At 38.2% G+C, this 13,007-nt stretch overlaps 1 protein-coding gene and 1 pseudogene across 2 annotated transcripts in view; both read left to right on the top strand.

Moving 5' to 3' along the window:
- BABAM2 (BRISC and BRCA1 A complex member 2) overlaps positions 1-13,007 on the top strand; it is a 434,760-nt gene that overhangs the window by 9,777 nt on the left and 411,976 nt on the right. The window lies entirely within an intron of this gene.
- On the top strand, positions 2,582-2,802 carry LOC309834009 (mitochondrial import receptor subunit TOM6 homolog; annotated as a pseudogene). Its single transcript has one exon. The product of its transcript is annotated as a mitochondrial import receptor subunit TOM6 homolog (transcript).

Here is a 13,007-nt window from a genome sequence, read left to right on the forward strand (position 1 = left end):
GGATGCTAGTTCCTCTAGTTTTGATAATATCAGTATTATAAATTTTGTAATATTACTTGCTAATTCAATAGACAGAAATGGTATTTGCTCTTTTATTTTGCTTCATTTATTGGCATGTGTTTGCATGTCTGTGTGTGCGTGTGAAAATTACGAATTAATGACATTTGTCCATTTTTTTGGTGGGGTATTTGTCTTTTTCTTATTGATTTGTAAACTTTTTATGTATTAGGAAGATTAACCTTTTGTCACAGGTATTACAGATGGTTTTTCCCGAAGTTTTCAGTGTCATTCAATTAAATTAATTTATTCAATATGCAGAATATCTTAAATAGCATTCATTTTTGAGGCAGTAATAAATGTACAACATACAAAAAATAAAAGGTAAAAAAAATAAAAGATACGAAAGGGTATTAAGCAGAAGATAAGTCTCCTTTCTATTCCTTTCCCCAAATTTTCTTCTCTGGAGGAAACTACTGCTTACCAGCTTCTTTTACTTCTTTTTAGAGGTGTTCTTTGTTGATGTAAGCCCTCTTTTTTTTTTTTTTATTTCTATATAAGCAATAGCTGTGGTAAATTATTACAGTAATGGCTCCTGATAAAGCCTGCCTCTCTATTTATCTCTTCTCCTTTGAATATGATTTTGTCCTTCCTTTCATCAGCAGGTAGAGTCTACTTCCTCACCCCTTGAATCTGGGCTGGCTTTGTGACTTGCTTTTACCAGTAGAGTGTGGTGAAAATGATGTTGTGTGGCTTCTTAGTCTAGGCCCTAAGAGGCCTTGTGTTCTTTTTCACTCTCATGGAAGAGCCACACAACCATGTTCAGAAGTCTCCTAGTCCAGTTTCCTTTAGAAAGAATGGCTCAGGTATCCCAGCTGTCCCAGCTGTGCTCAGCTCAGCTGAGCACAGCCAACCCATCAGCTGAGTACCGCTGAGTGGGTGAGCCATGGAGAGAACAGCAGAACTGACTGGCCAACCCACAGATTGATGAGAAATAAAAATTGTTTTCTTAGGCCACTAAGTTTTGGAATGGCTTGTTATGTAGTAATAGATAACTGATATAGTAACATATTAAACATTCATATTAACTTGATATTTTGAAGATTATTTCATATTAGTACTTCTAGAGCTGCTGCCTCCTTTTTAATCTCTGCATATATTCCAGTGTGTGAATGTACTATAATTTAATCAGTTATTATTGATAGTTGTTCAGTTTGTATCTATCTTTTGCTATAACATGGGGTTGTAAAGAATCTTCTTTTGTATTTATCTTTGATATGCCAAAACTTTTACTTTGTAAGTTGTCATCAAATCTATTTCCTTCATGGATTCTTTTAACATTTTGCACAATTAATGCCTTTTCTACTTTGAGACCACCTATATTTTCTTCTGTAATAGTTTCATTTTTATTGAAAAGTAGTCAATTAATCTGGAATTTATTTTGGTGTATAATACACTGTAGGAATGGGATTTTATTACTTTTCTAAATAATTATCTAGTTATTCCAACACTGTTTATAAAATAAATCCTTTACTCAGTCACTATTTTGAAATGCCATCTTATATGCTAAATTCTTATATTTATTTCTGACCTTCTATTTCTTTTCAATGGTCTGTATTTGCCTTGTACAATTATATCGCTTTTCAATTATTATAGCTTTATAATATGTTCGAGTACTTGTGGTCTCACCTGCTGGGAGTTTGACATTGCATAAAACTTCTTTATTTATTTGGAGAGAATGGACATCTTTACAACAAGGGTCAGCAAACTTTCTGTAAAGGGTCAGATAATAAATATTTTAGGTATTAAAATATTTACCATCTTACTGTTTGTGTTGCGGCTACTTAGCTTTGCCATTGTAGCACAAAATCTACAAAAATGAATAAATGTGTTCTAACAAAATTTTATTAAAAAAATAGGTAAGTGGCCCTTGGATCATAGTCTTACAATATTGAGTATTCCTGCTTTATAATATTGAGTATACATCTTTAGGAATATGGTCAATTTCTCTTAATCACATCCGTTTTTGTGTATGTGAATAAAGGTTTGTGTTTTCTTCATTTTGTTCCTGCACATTTACTGTTAACTTCCTAGATGTTTATTCTTTGGCTGCTATCATATAGAAATTCTTAGTGGTTTATTGGCATATAGGAAAGCCATTATAGAATTTAAAGTAGACTCAGGAGACATATTGGAAAATTTAATAATTCAGTAATCTCTTATCAGAATACTTAAGAATACTTAAGAATTTGGAGAAAAGAAACATAGCCAGGACCAGAAGAGCTCAAGCAAGGCTGGGGAGAGGGGCTGGGTAGGCACAAGCCAGAACTCAGGGTGGATGGGGCTGGAACCCAGTGAGCCATCTTTAGAGGTGTTGGATCACAGCATGATATAATGGTGAGCATGTAGGTTTTTCAGCCAGTGAGGTCTGAGTTTGAATCCTGATTTTACTGCTTAGTAGCTTATGACCTTTGGCAAGTTACATACCCTTTCCGTGCTTTCTCTTAAATGGGGATGATATTAATAATTATCTTATTAAGTAGTTATGGGGGTGAGAGGCCTTGCGGAGCCCAAAAATGCTGCTATGGCTTCCAGTGGGGTTGACATGAACACTGCCGGCTCGGCAAATGAAGCTCCTGAAATTCCGGACGGCGTGGGATATTGGCTTCAGGGTGTCTACCACTTCGCCCCTGATAGGATTTCTGGAAGAACTTGATCCTCAGTTTGGGACTTTTTGCTGCGGGAGTTTGGCTGGCCAGGAATTTGAGTGACATTAAACTAATGGCCCCTCAGCCTGGCGTGTAGCCAAAAAAGACACATAGAATCCCTGTGCTGTACTTGAACCTTCCAGAAACAGAGCCTCCAGTCTGTGACCATCATAAGACTTGCCCAGAGGGGCACCTTTCCTTCCCTGCTTCATTTCCTTTCTTCGCTGAGTCCATTCAGAACACCAATCACTGGTGAGCAGTCAGGCTTCAGCTAAAGTGTTATTTTCTGTTCTGTAAAGTTCTGTACATAGTTCCTAAGTTTCTGCAGGGGATGATCTTTGCTCTTGTCCTGAGGAATAACCTAATGGTATTTTAACAAATACTTGAACTAAAGACTGCACATAAAGACAAAATAAAAAGTAGTTATGGAGATGAAATGAAATAGCTTATATAAAGCACTTAGAATAGCTTGGTCATAGTGCTCAATAAATGGTAGCTACTATTATATTATTATTATAACATTATGTATAATGTATATATAATATATTTTCATAGTTTATATGTATATTATATATATTTATTATTTCACTGTATTATTGTTGTTAGTTGGTAGAATCACATTGGCATTGCAGAATCAGGGACTCTATAAAGAATGAGTGTCTATGCAAACGATATAAAGGAGCTGTCTAATAAGACCCAGGTGAGCAGAGCAAGGTAAGAGCTCACACATGGGGGCTTCCCTGGTCGTGGGGTGGTTAAGAATCCTCCTGCCAATGCAGGGGACACAGGTTCGAGCCCTGGCCCGGGAAGATCCCACATGCTGTCGAGCAACTAAGCCTGTGTGCCACAACTACTGAGCCTGCGCTCTACATCCCGCAAGCCACAACTACTGAGCCTGTGTGCCACAACTACTGAAGCCCGCGCACCTAGAGCCTGTGCTCCGCAATAAGAGAAGCCACCGCAATGAGAAGCCCGTGCACCACAACGAAGTGTAGCCCCTGCTTGCCGCAACTAGAGAAAGCCCTCGCAGTAACGAAGACCCAACGCAGCCAAAAAGAAATAAAATTAAATCTTTAAAAAAAAAAAAAAGGGAGCTCACACATATATTACAAAGGTCAGAAATCATAGAGCAGAAAAGAACAGGAGAGTCAGAGACTTTTGTTTCCAGGGTAACTTTCTATCCTGTTCATTGCCTTTTGGAGATCTATGGAGACAGGAAAAAGTTAATGTGGCTAACTTAGACCCTGCAGGTGGATATAATTTGGAATATTTGATTAGGTTGAAGAATGAATGGGCATGGAGATACCAACTTTTTTTTTTTTTTTTTCCAGCAGATAGAACCTAACAGTTTTCAACAGCTATTAGAGATTGAACGCTGTTTATCTTGGGCAGAGACATGCACCAGTTCTTAGCAGAGGGTTGAAGAAGCCTGCCTGGCAAGGCCTGGTAAGATGGTGTGCAGGCTAGATTAGGGAGCCCTGCTGGAAGGTGGAGAGCTAGTGAGGGCAGTGGTGGGTGGGGTTGTGGATATTTTGTACTTAGGATTTTTTTGGAAAAGTCAGCGTGGTGTTATTGGCCTTGGCTCAGTGAACCCTGCAGTCACTGGCCTTGGGAACTTTTGCTAGGATTCCACAGTGTTCACACAGAGCCTGGGGTGGTGAATGCTAGGATAAATCTGAGTCCGGAGTTTTAGATGTTTGTCAGTCTTGGGCTTTTCATGCCCTGCAGTGACTTAATTTCAGGGTGACTTCACTTGGTATGGAAGTTGGGGAAGGGGAAGAGATGAAGGGAAGTAGCCAGTCTAACGTGTAAAGGAGAGGGGTGTAAGATTAATTTAGTCTGTTCCTAGCTCTACTTTGCATTATTAAAGAGAACGAAAAAAAATCATTCCTACTGTTATCTTTTGTCCTCTCTATTCTGTGCAATTTGAAGGTAGTACTTTTTGACTCGTTTTTTGTTTAATTAGAATGACAAATTTGCAAAATTCTTTAAGATTAAAGCGGGGCTCTTTTAATACATGTTGATAGGTACATAAATCTGTTTCAGGGCTCCAAATTAACTGTCCTGTGCCATCAGTCATATGTTAAAGGACTCCTTATGCACATGTAACACAGCCCCCTTTTTAGCTTCCATGTTGCTTGAATAATCTTGCTTTTTGGTGCCACGGTCTTGAGAAATAATTTCGTAATTTTCCTTTCCAGGGCCACATTTCCTGAGTCATTTGGTTATCTTTCTAATGGCATGTTATGAAAGCTGTTTTTCCCATTGACCTTGCTTCTCTTGACTTTTTGAAAAACGTATCCTTTTTGTTTTCTGCAAAGGTTTTTATCTCAGCCTTTGCTCTTGCCAACTTATTGATAAGAGATCTGGAATCAAGTGGAAGTTTTGGGAAACATCTTGATATTCTACTGTTAAGTAGGTATAATGCCTTCAGAACAATTGCTTTTTTCATCTGTAGACTCCTAAGACTTTTTCAGTTAAAAAGCATTATTTAAAAATTTTTGTGGTTCGGTAAATTACTAACATGGAGGTTCAATTTCGGGCTTAGCACATACTTTGTTTTTAATGTGGTAAAATATACGTAACACAAATTTACCATTTTCACCATTTTTAAGTGTACAGTTCAGTGTCATTAAGTACATTCACAGTGTTGTGCAGCCATCACCACCATCCATCTCCAGAACATTTTTAATCTTGCAAAACTGAAACTCCTTGCGCATTAAACAATAACCCCCCATTCCTCCCTTCCCTCAGCCCTTGGCAATCACCATTTTATTTTTTGTCTATGAATCTTACTACCTTAAGTACCTTGTATAAGTGGAATTATGCAGAATTTGTCTTTTTGTAACTGGCTAATTTCACTTAGCATAACACCTTCAAGTTTTATCCACGTTGTAGCATGTGTCAAAATTGTCTTCATTTTTAAGGCTGAATAATATTCCATTGCATGTATATGCCACATTTTGTTTATCCATTCATCCACTGATGGACACTTAGTTTGCTTCCACCTTTTGGCTATTGTGAGTAATGCTGCTATAAACACGGGTGTGCAAACATCTTTCTGAGTCCGTTTTCAGTTCTTTTAGGAACATACTCAGAAGTGGAATTGCTGGATCATATGGTAATTTTACGTTTAATTTTTTGAGATATCACCATACTGTTTTCCACAGTGGCTGCCCCATTTTACATTGCCACCAGCAATGCACAAGGGTTCTAATTTTTTCATATCCTCACCAACACATGTTGGTTTTTAATTTTTTTAAAAAATAATAGTCATCCTAACAAATATGAAGTGGTATCTCATTATGGTTTTGATTTGCATCTCCCTAAAGTTGTTGAGCATCTTTTCATGTGCTTATTGGTCATTTGTGTATCTTCTTTGGAGACATGTCTATTCAAGTCCTTTGCCTATTTAAATTTTTGTTGATGTTTCCTAGTTGTAGGAGTCCTTTATATATTCTGGATATCAAATCCTTATCAGATACATGATTTGCGAATACCTTCTCCCATTCCATGGATTGCCTTTTCACTCGGTTCACAGTATCCTTTGATGCACAGAGTTTTTACTTTTGATGAGATCTAGCTTATCTATTTTTTCTTTTGTTGCCTGTCCTTTTGGTGTCATGTCCAAGAAATTAGTGCTGAATCCAATGTCATAAAGCTTTCCCCCTATGTTTTCTTCTAAGAGCTTTATCATTTTAGCTCTATGGTTAGGTCTTTGATCCATTTTCAGTTTTTAATTAAAAATTTGGGGGTATGGTGTAAGATAAGGATTCAACTTCATTTTTTTTTGCACATGGATATCCAGTTTTCCCAACACTATTTGTTGAAAAGACAGTCTTTTTGCCATTACATGCTTTTGGTATTGTTGTTGAAAATCATTTGATCATATATGTGAGAGCTTATTTCTGGGCTCTCTATTCTATTCAGTTTATCTATATGTCTGTCTTTATGCCAGTTTCACACTCTTTTGAATACCATAGCTTTGTATTAAGTTTTGAAGTTGGGAAGTATAAGACCTCCAACTTTGTTCTTCTTTTTCAGGATTGTGTTGGATATTAGGGAATCCCTTGAGCTTTCATTTGAATTTTAGGATGGCTTTTTCTATTTCTGCAAAAAATGTCATTGAGCTTTTGATAGAGATTGCATTGACTCTGTAGATCGCTTTGGATAATATCAACATTTTAACAGTCTTCAGTGAACACAGAATGTCTTTCCATTTGTCTGTGCCTTCTTTAATCTCTTTCAGCAATGTTCTGTAGTTTTGAGTGTCCATGTCTTTTGCCTTCTCGGTTAAGTTTATTCCTAAGTATTTTATTCTTTTTGATTCTGTTGTAAATGGGATTGTTTTTGTAATTTCCTTTCCAAATTGTTTATTGTTAGTATATGGAACTGCCACTGAATTTTGTGTGTTAATTATGTATCCTGCAACTTTGGTGAATTTGTTTATTAGTTCTAACAGTTTTTTTCTGGTGGAATCTTTAGCGTTTTCTGCATGTTAGATCTTGTCATCTGTAAACAGAGGTAGTTCTACTTCTTCTTTTTCGATATGGATGCCTTTTATATCTCCTTCTTGCCTAATTTCTCTTGTTAGGACTTCCAGTACTATTTTGAATAGAAGTGGTGAAAGCAGGCCTCCTTGTCTTATTCCTGACCTTACAGAAAAGGCTATCAGTCTTTCACCATTGTTTGTTTTTTTTTCCTTCAATTTATGCTTTGATTCAAGCCTTTGGCTGAGAAAGCAAACTAAATTAAGTACTGTGAGGAAAGCTAAAACAGTGCTGAAATTGTGAACTTATTCTTGAACTGTAAATTCTTATGAAAATAGCTTCTGTAAAGGAGGCTGCCCCAAGATTTAAGCCAGAATAAGTAGCAGGGAGAGCATCCTCATAGTTTTAGAAGCAGCTGAGGTTCTGAAAACTCAAAGAGGCTTTTTTACCTTTTCAGTCTGTGCAAGCACATAGATTTATGTTCCTACTGTATTTTTAGCCTTATAGTGTAAATGTATCTGAGTACATACTGCTCCGTGTAGGACTTAGGGAATGCAGTCAGAAAGAATAGAGGGAACCAACGTGTAGACACTTTGGGCTGCTTACTAGTGGCTTTTAGTGGAATTCTGCCTATAAAATAATCACGATGATGGTAGCAGTAATAGTAGCTGCTACACCACATCGTGTCCTAGGCACATTAGCTACACTGCCTTCTGCAGCATCACTGCACAAGGTGTAGGTGTTGGCATCCTCTTGTTACAAGGACGGAAGCAGTCCTGAGAGGTCAAGGTGAGGGTCCCAAGCTGCTACGTGGCAGAACCAGGATTTGATACCAAGTCTCTGATTGCTCAGTCCTTTTGCTTTCCCCTAAATTTGTTGTCTTTGTTTGATTTTAGTTCTGATACCGTATCTTAAGCTCCTTTAAGTATGGACCTTGATTCATGGTGGTACCAAGAAAGTGCTGGTCAGATAATAAATGAAGGTACTGCATAGATATTCTTTGGTTGGTTAGTTTGATCTCTGAGAAGCTGCTATCACTTCTCTAGCCTGCCCCTCTCTTAGCTCCGTCTTTCCGTGCTTACTTCTCTTTAAAGGCTGGAGAAGGCTGTGCTGAAATTGAGTCAGGCCTTTGTGTCGTTAGCACCCCTCTAGAGGGAGTGGAGAGCTGTTTATCAATACACCTGCTTCTACCCACAGTAGAAACCTCTTAATTGAGAATTAATGGCCCCCAAAATATTATTCCTTGTTATTGTTACTGTATTAGTGTGTAGACCAGGCTGACACTGGTTAACTCAAGCAACTCTATATTGAGCAGTAAGGACAATAATGTAATAAGAGCTGTTATCATTAGTAATGCTATCATTATGAGTGCTTTGAAAGATCCTATCACATTTGATCCTTATAATAATCCATTAAGGCAGATGAGGTAACTGAGACTCAAGTAAGTTAAGTGACTTGTTCAGGGTTGTCTAGCTAGACCATTCCATCAAAAGCAGGTCTCCCCTGTTTTTCTCCATTCGGGATCCAGCTTCTTGCCAATTTCAAGCATATATTGCCTCAAAGAAGGCAGGGGTCTCACCTGGCATCACAGCTGTGTCCTCAGTGCCAAGGGTAGGACACGGCACAGTAGAAGAACAATAAGTATAAAGCTGGGAATCTGGGCTTCCCTGGTGGCGCAGTGGTTGAGAGTCCGCCTGCCGATGCAGGGGACACGGGTTCGTGCCCCGGTCCGGGAGGATCCCACATGCCATGGAGCAGCTGGGCACGTGAGCCATGGCCGCTGAGCCTGCGCGTCCGGAGCCTGTGATCTGCAATGGGAGAGGCCACAGCAGTGAAAGGCCCGTGTACCGCAAAAAAAAAAAAAAAGAAAGAAAAAAAAAAGCTGGGAATCTGAGAGTAGATTTCGTGGTTCCAAGTTCAGCTATATCACAGTTGTGTCCTGGGGTAAAAAAGGTCGTTAGAGGGCATCATGGATCAAAAAAGTGGTTAGTTGTTGCTACTGCTCCCTTCCCCTGGACATTAAAGGTCTAAACTCATTGATTTTAAAAAACTTTTTTTGAAGTACAGAATACATTCAGAAAAGTCCACCTAATCATATGTTATATAACTCTGTGAATTTTCACAAGCTGAACACGTTTGTGTAGTGAGCACCCCGCACAACACGTTACCAGCTCCTCACGCATCCTCCTGGTGCTCTTCCTCCCCCATCACACGTGCAAGGATAACTACTGTCCTGCCTTCTGAAAGCGTAGGTTAGTTTTGCCTTTTTTTTAAAAAAAAACTTAATGTAAGTAGAATTTATATTCCACAAAATGCCGTTTGGTGTCTGGCTTCTTTTTTTCAACATTATGTTTGTGAGATTTTATACTGTTGTGGATATATTGATTCTCCTGCTTGAGCAAGGAGTAGTCCATTATTTGAACACAGCAGTTTATCTCTTCAGCTGATGGAGGGCACTTGGGTAGCTCCTAGTGTTTGTCTTTTATGAATAGTGCTGATGTGAACATTCTAGTACGTATCTTTCGGTGAATGTATGTATACATGTTTGAATCCTTTGGATTTTAAATTAAGAACTATTCATTAAGTAGAGTAAACATTTAAAAATTATTTCAGTTTCATATTGTATCTAAGTAAGGGAGAAGGTTATGGAGGGAAAAAAGAAGCGATGGAGGGAGGCAGAGGGACAATACGGGGAGATAAAATTGGGACAGGAAAAGATTATAGAGAAGAAAGGGTGAAGAAAACCAGAGGCAAGCATGCAGCCATTGAGAGGGACTCCTCAGCAAAGTGAGCTGCTGAAACGGAATCCTGTTGCAATCATGAGTGTGGACTTCGAGATATCATTACTTCTTGAAATGCACATGTCTCTTTAGCTTCATCAGCTCCTCTCAGAGGCTCTTTGGCCTCCAGTCCAGCCATTTCTCTCCATCTGCACTGTCAGCACCACCAACGGTTGTCTAACCAGTCTCTTCATAAGTGTTCCAGCTCTTCTCTAATCTGTATTCTACCTAGCAGCCATTTATATTGTTTTCAGGAAATCTAATAAATGTAAGTTAAAAATCAAAAGTAGATCTTGTGACTCATTCAGAGCTATTGAATGGCTTCCCTTTGCTCTTAGGATAAAATCTCCAAATGCTCAGTGATTTGCCATGTGATTGGGCACCTCTCCCCTGTTCAGCCTTATATTGTGTTGCTTTCCCCGTCGTTTACTTCCCTGAAGCTTCACTGACCTCCTCGTTGTTACCAGAAGGCCCCAAGCCCTTTTCCAGTGGGAGCTTTTGCTCACCTTCTTCCTTTTCCTGGATCATTCTTTCTCCTCCTTTTATGAATTGTCTGATTTCTACAATGCTTCAGATTTAGCTTGAATGTAATTTTTTCAGAGTTTCAGAGGGCTCTCCTAGCCCCCAGCTAAATTAGGTTTCCTGGCTGTGTTCTCCTGTAACATCTTATTTTTTTTTTTAACTTTTTATTTTATATTGGAGTATAGTTGATCAACAGTGTTGTGTTAGTTTCAGGTGTACAGCAAAGTGATTCAGTGATACATATACATGTATCTATTCTTTTTCAGATTCTTTTCCCATTTAGGTTGCTCCTGTAACATCTGATTTTAGCACCTCTGCCATTTGAAATTATGTTCACAGCTGATTATTTTTTTATTTTTATTTTTTTTGCGGTACGCAGAGCTCTCACTGTTGTGGCCTCTCCTGTTGCGGAGCACAGGCTCCAGACGTGCAGGCTCAGCGGCCGTGGCTCACGGGCCCAGCCGCTCTGCGGCATGTGGGATCTTCCCGGACCGGGGCACGAACCCGTGTCCCCTGCATCGGCAGGCAGACTCTCAACCACTGCGCCACCAGGGAAGCCCCACAGCTGATTATTTATTTAATGCTGTGTCTTAACGCCAGACTTTTAGCTCCGTGAAGGCAGGCACCATGCCTGTTTTGTTCAGGACCTTACACCCTGTATGTGGCACAAAGTAGGCACTCAGTAAATACTTGTTGAAGCTCTAAGAAACTGTGCTGTGAGTGGAATGATCTCAGTGACCCACCACTGGGAAGTATTGTCTGTATTGCCAAAGTGCCACTAGAGGAGTGTTGATCAGGACTGAATGGCAAGTAGGTTAAGTGTCAGTCTACAGTATAACAGGTATTGTATGACTGTATCTGTGTACACAAGTCTTCTATAGATGTATACATATGTATATCTAAATGTATGGAGGAAGGTTTGGAAGGATATTTAAAAACCTCAATTCAGTGGTTAACTTGGGAGAGGGAAGTATGAGCCGTGAAGGGATACTTGGTACTTTGATTTCCATATTATTATAATTTTTTTATAGTGAAAGGTTTTCACTTGTGTAATTCATTTAAAAAAAGGTAGATCTGGCTTAAAAACAGTTTCTGCTGTAGGAACCCAGTGGGATGAGACAGCATCAGGGGAAATTTTTATTAGTATTAGGAGAAAACACAGACATTGGGATAGAAGATTGAAGAAACGGACTTGGGGAAGAATGAAATTCAAAAGAGAGCATCTTTGTCACTTTGTGCCCTTCCCGGTGTAGGTTTATCATCAGGACTCTTTGTGTGAGTATATACTTTATATTGTAGGAGTGACAGAACTTTCAATAGCATTCCTGGGAAAGAATATAAAATTTATTTTACTGTGAATTGGATAGTGGATACTGACCATGGCCAACAGTGGATTCAGAGCTCTAAATAGACAATATCTATCTATCTGTCTCCCTATCTGTCTCCCTATCTATCTTCTATCTATCTATCTATCTATCTATCTATCTATCTATCTATCTATCTATCTGTCATCTTTTTACCATAAAGAAATGGGCAATAAATGTATTTAGCATTTGTGAATAGTACAAAGCTCTTTTTTCATTGGCTCTTTTTTGCCCTCAGTAAATCTGTGAGGAATGTTTTTATAATAATCCCTTTAAAATTTTTTTAAAAACATGTGAGGACATAAATCTCAGAGAGATTAAGTAACTCATTCAGGGTTACTTAGCTGATACGTTGTGGAGAACAGGACTGGATCCCAGGTCTTCTCTACCAGATATTATTTATTTATTTTTTAAGAAAGCATTGGCCAGAAAAAGATAGGAGTCACTTATTAATATAGTATACTGTGAAACAGGTGTTTTGGCCATCTACATTTGTGAAACATCTTTAGATATGGTAGTAAGAAAACCCATTTACTGGATAGATTTCAGAAATTTCTTAGGCAGTTGAGACTAAAACTTAAACATCAGGAAGAGGTATTAGAAGTCATTCAGAAAAAGTAGCTGTCTAAAATAACAATATTTTCTAGGCAATAAGTTACTATAAATGAGCTGGCTCTCAGTGTTGTAGATAATTGACAAGAGCTTGTAGATGTCTACAAATTAAAGACTAAACAATTTCATAGTTGGAACTGGGGCAGAAGTTAAACACATGTAGTTATTTTATTGTCTGTCACTGATTCATTCTTTGACCTAAATTCTCAGACTCCTTCATATTTTTTTTTGCTTTTTTCCATTATTCAAGTTATTGAACGGTTGGAAGCTTAAGTGATGTTGCACATTTTAACTAAAAGTATGTAACTATTGGCATTCTGGAATAATTTCTTATAGTACAGCCCTGTGTATTTATTTAATTTTTCCTAAGAGTAGTATTGATTATATTTTTGGATAATAAAAATGTCTTTAGGAGTTGTTATTGGCAGGTTTTTATAAATACACTAGTCCCCCTTTATCCATGGGAGATATGTTCCAAGAACCTCCAGTGATGCTTGAAACCACAGATAGTACTGAGCTCCATATATACTTATG

Source organism: Grampus griseus, assembly GCF_964374135.1.
Source record: "Grampus griseus genome assembly, chromosome: 15".
Lineage (NCBI taxonomy): Eukaryota > Metazoa > Chordata > Mammalia > Artiodactyla > Delphinidae > Grampus > Grampus griseus.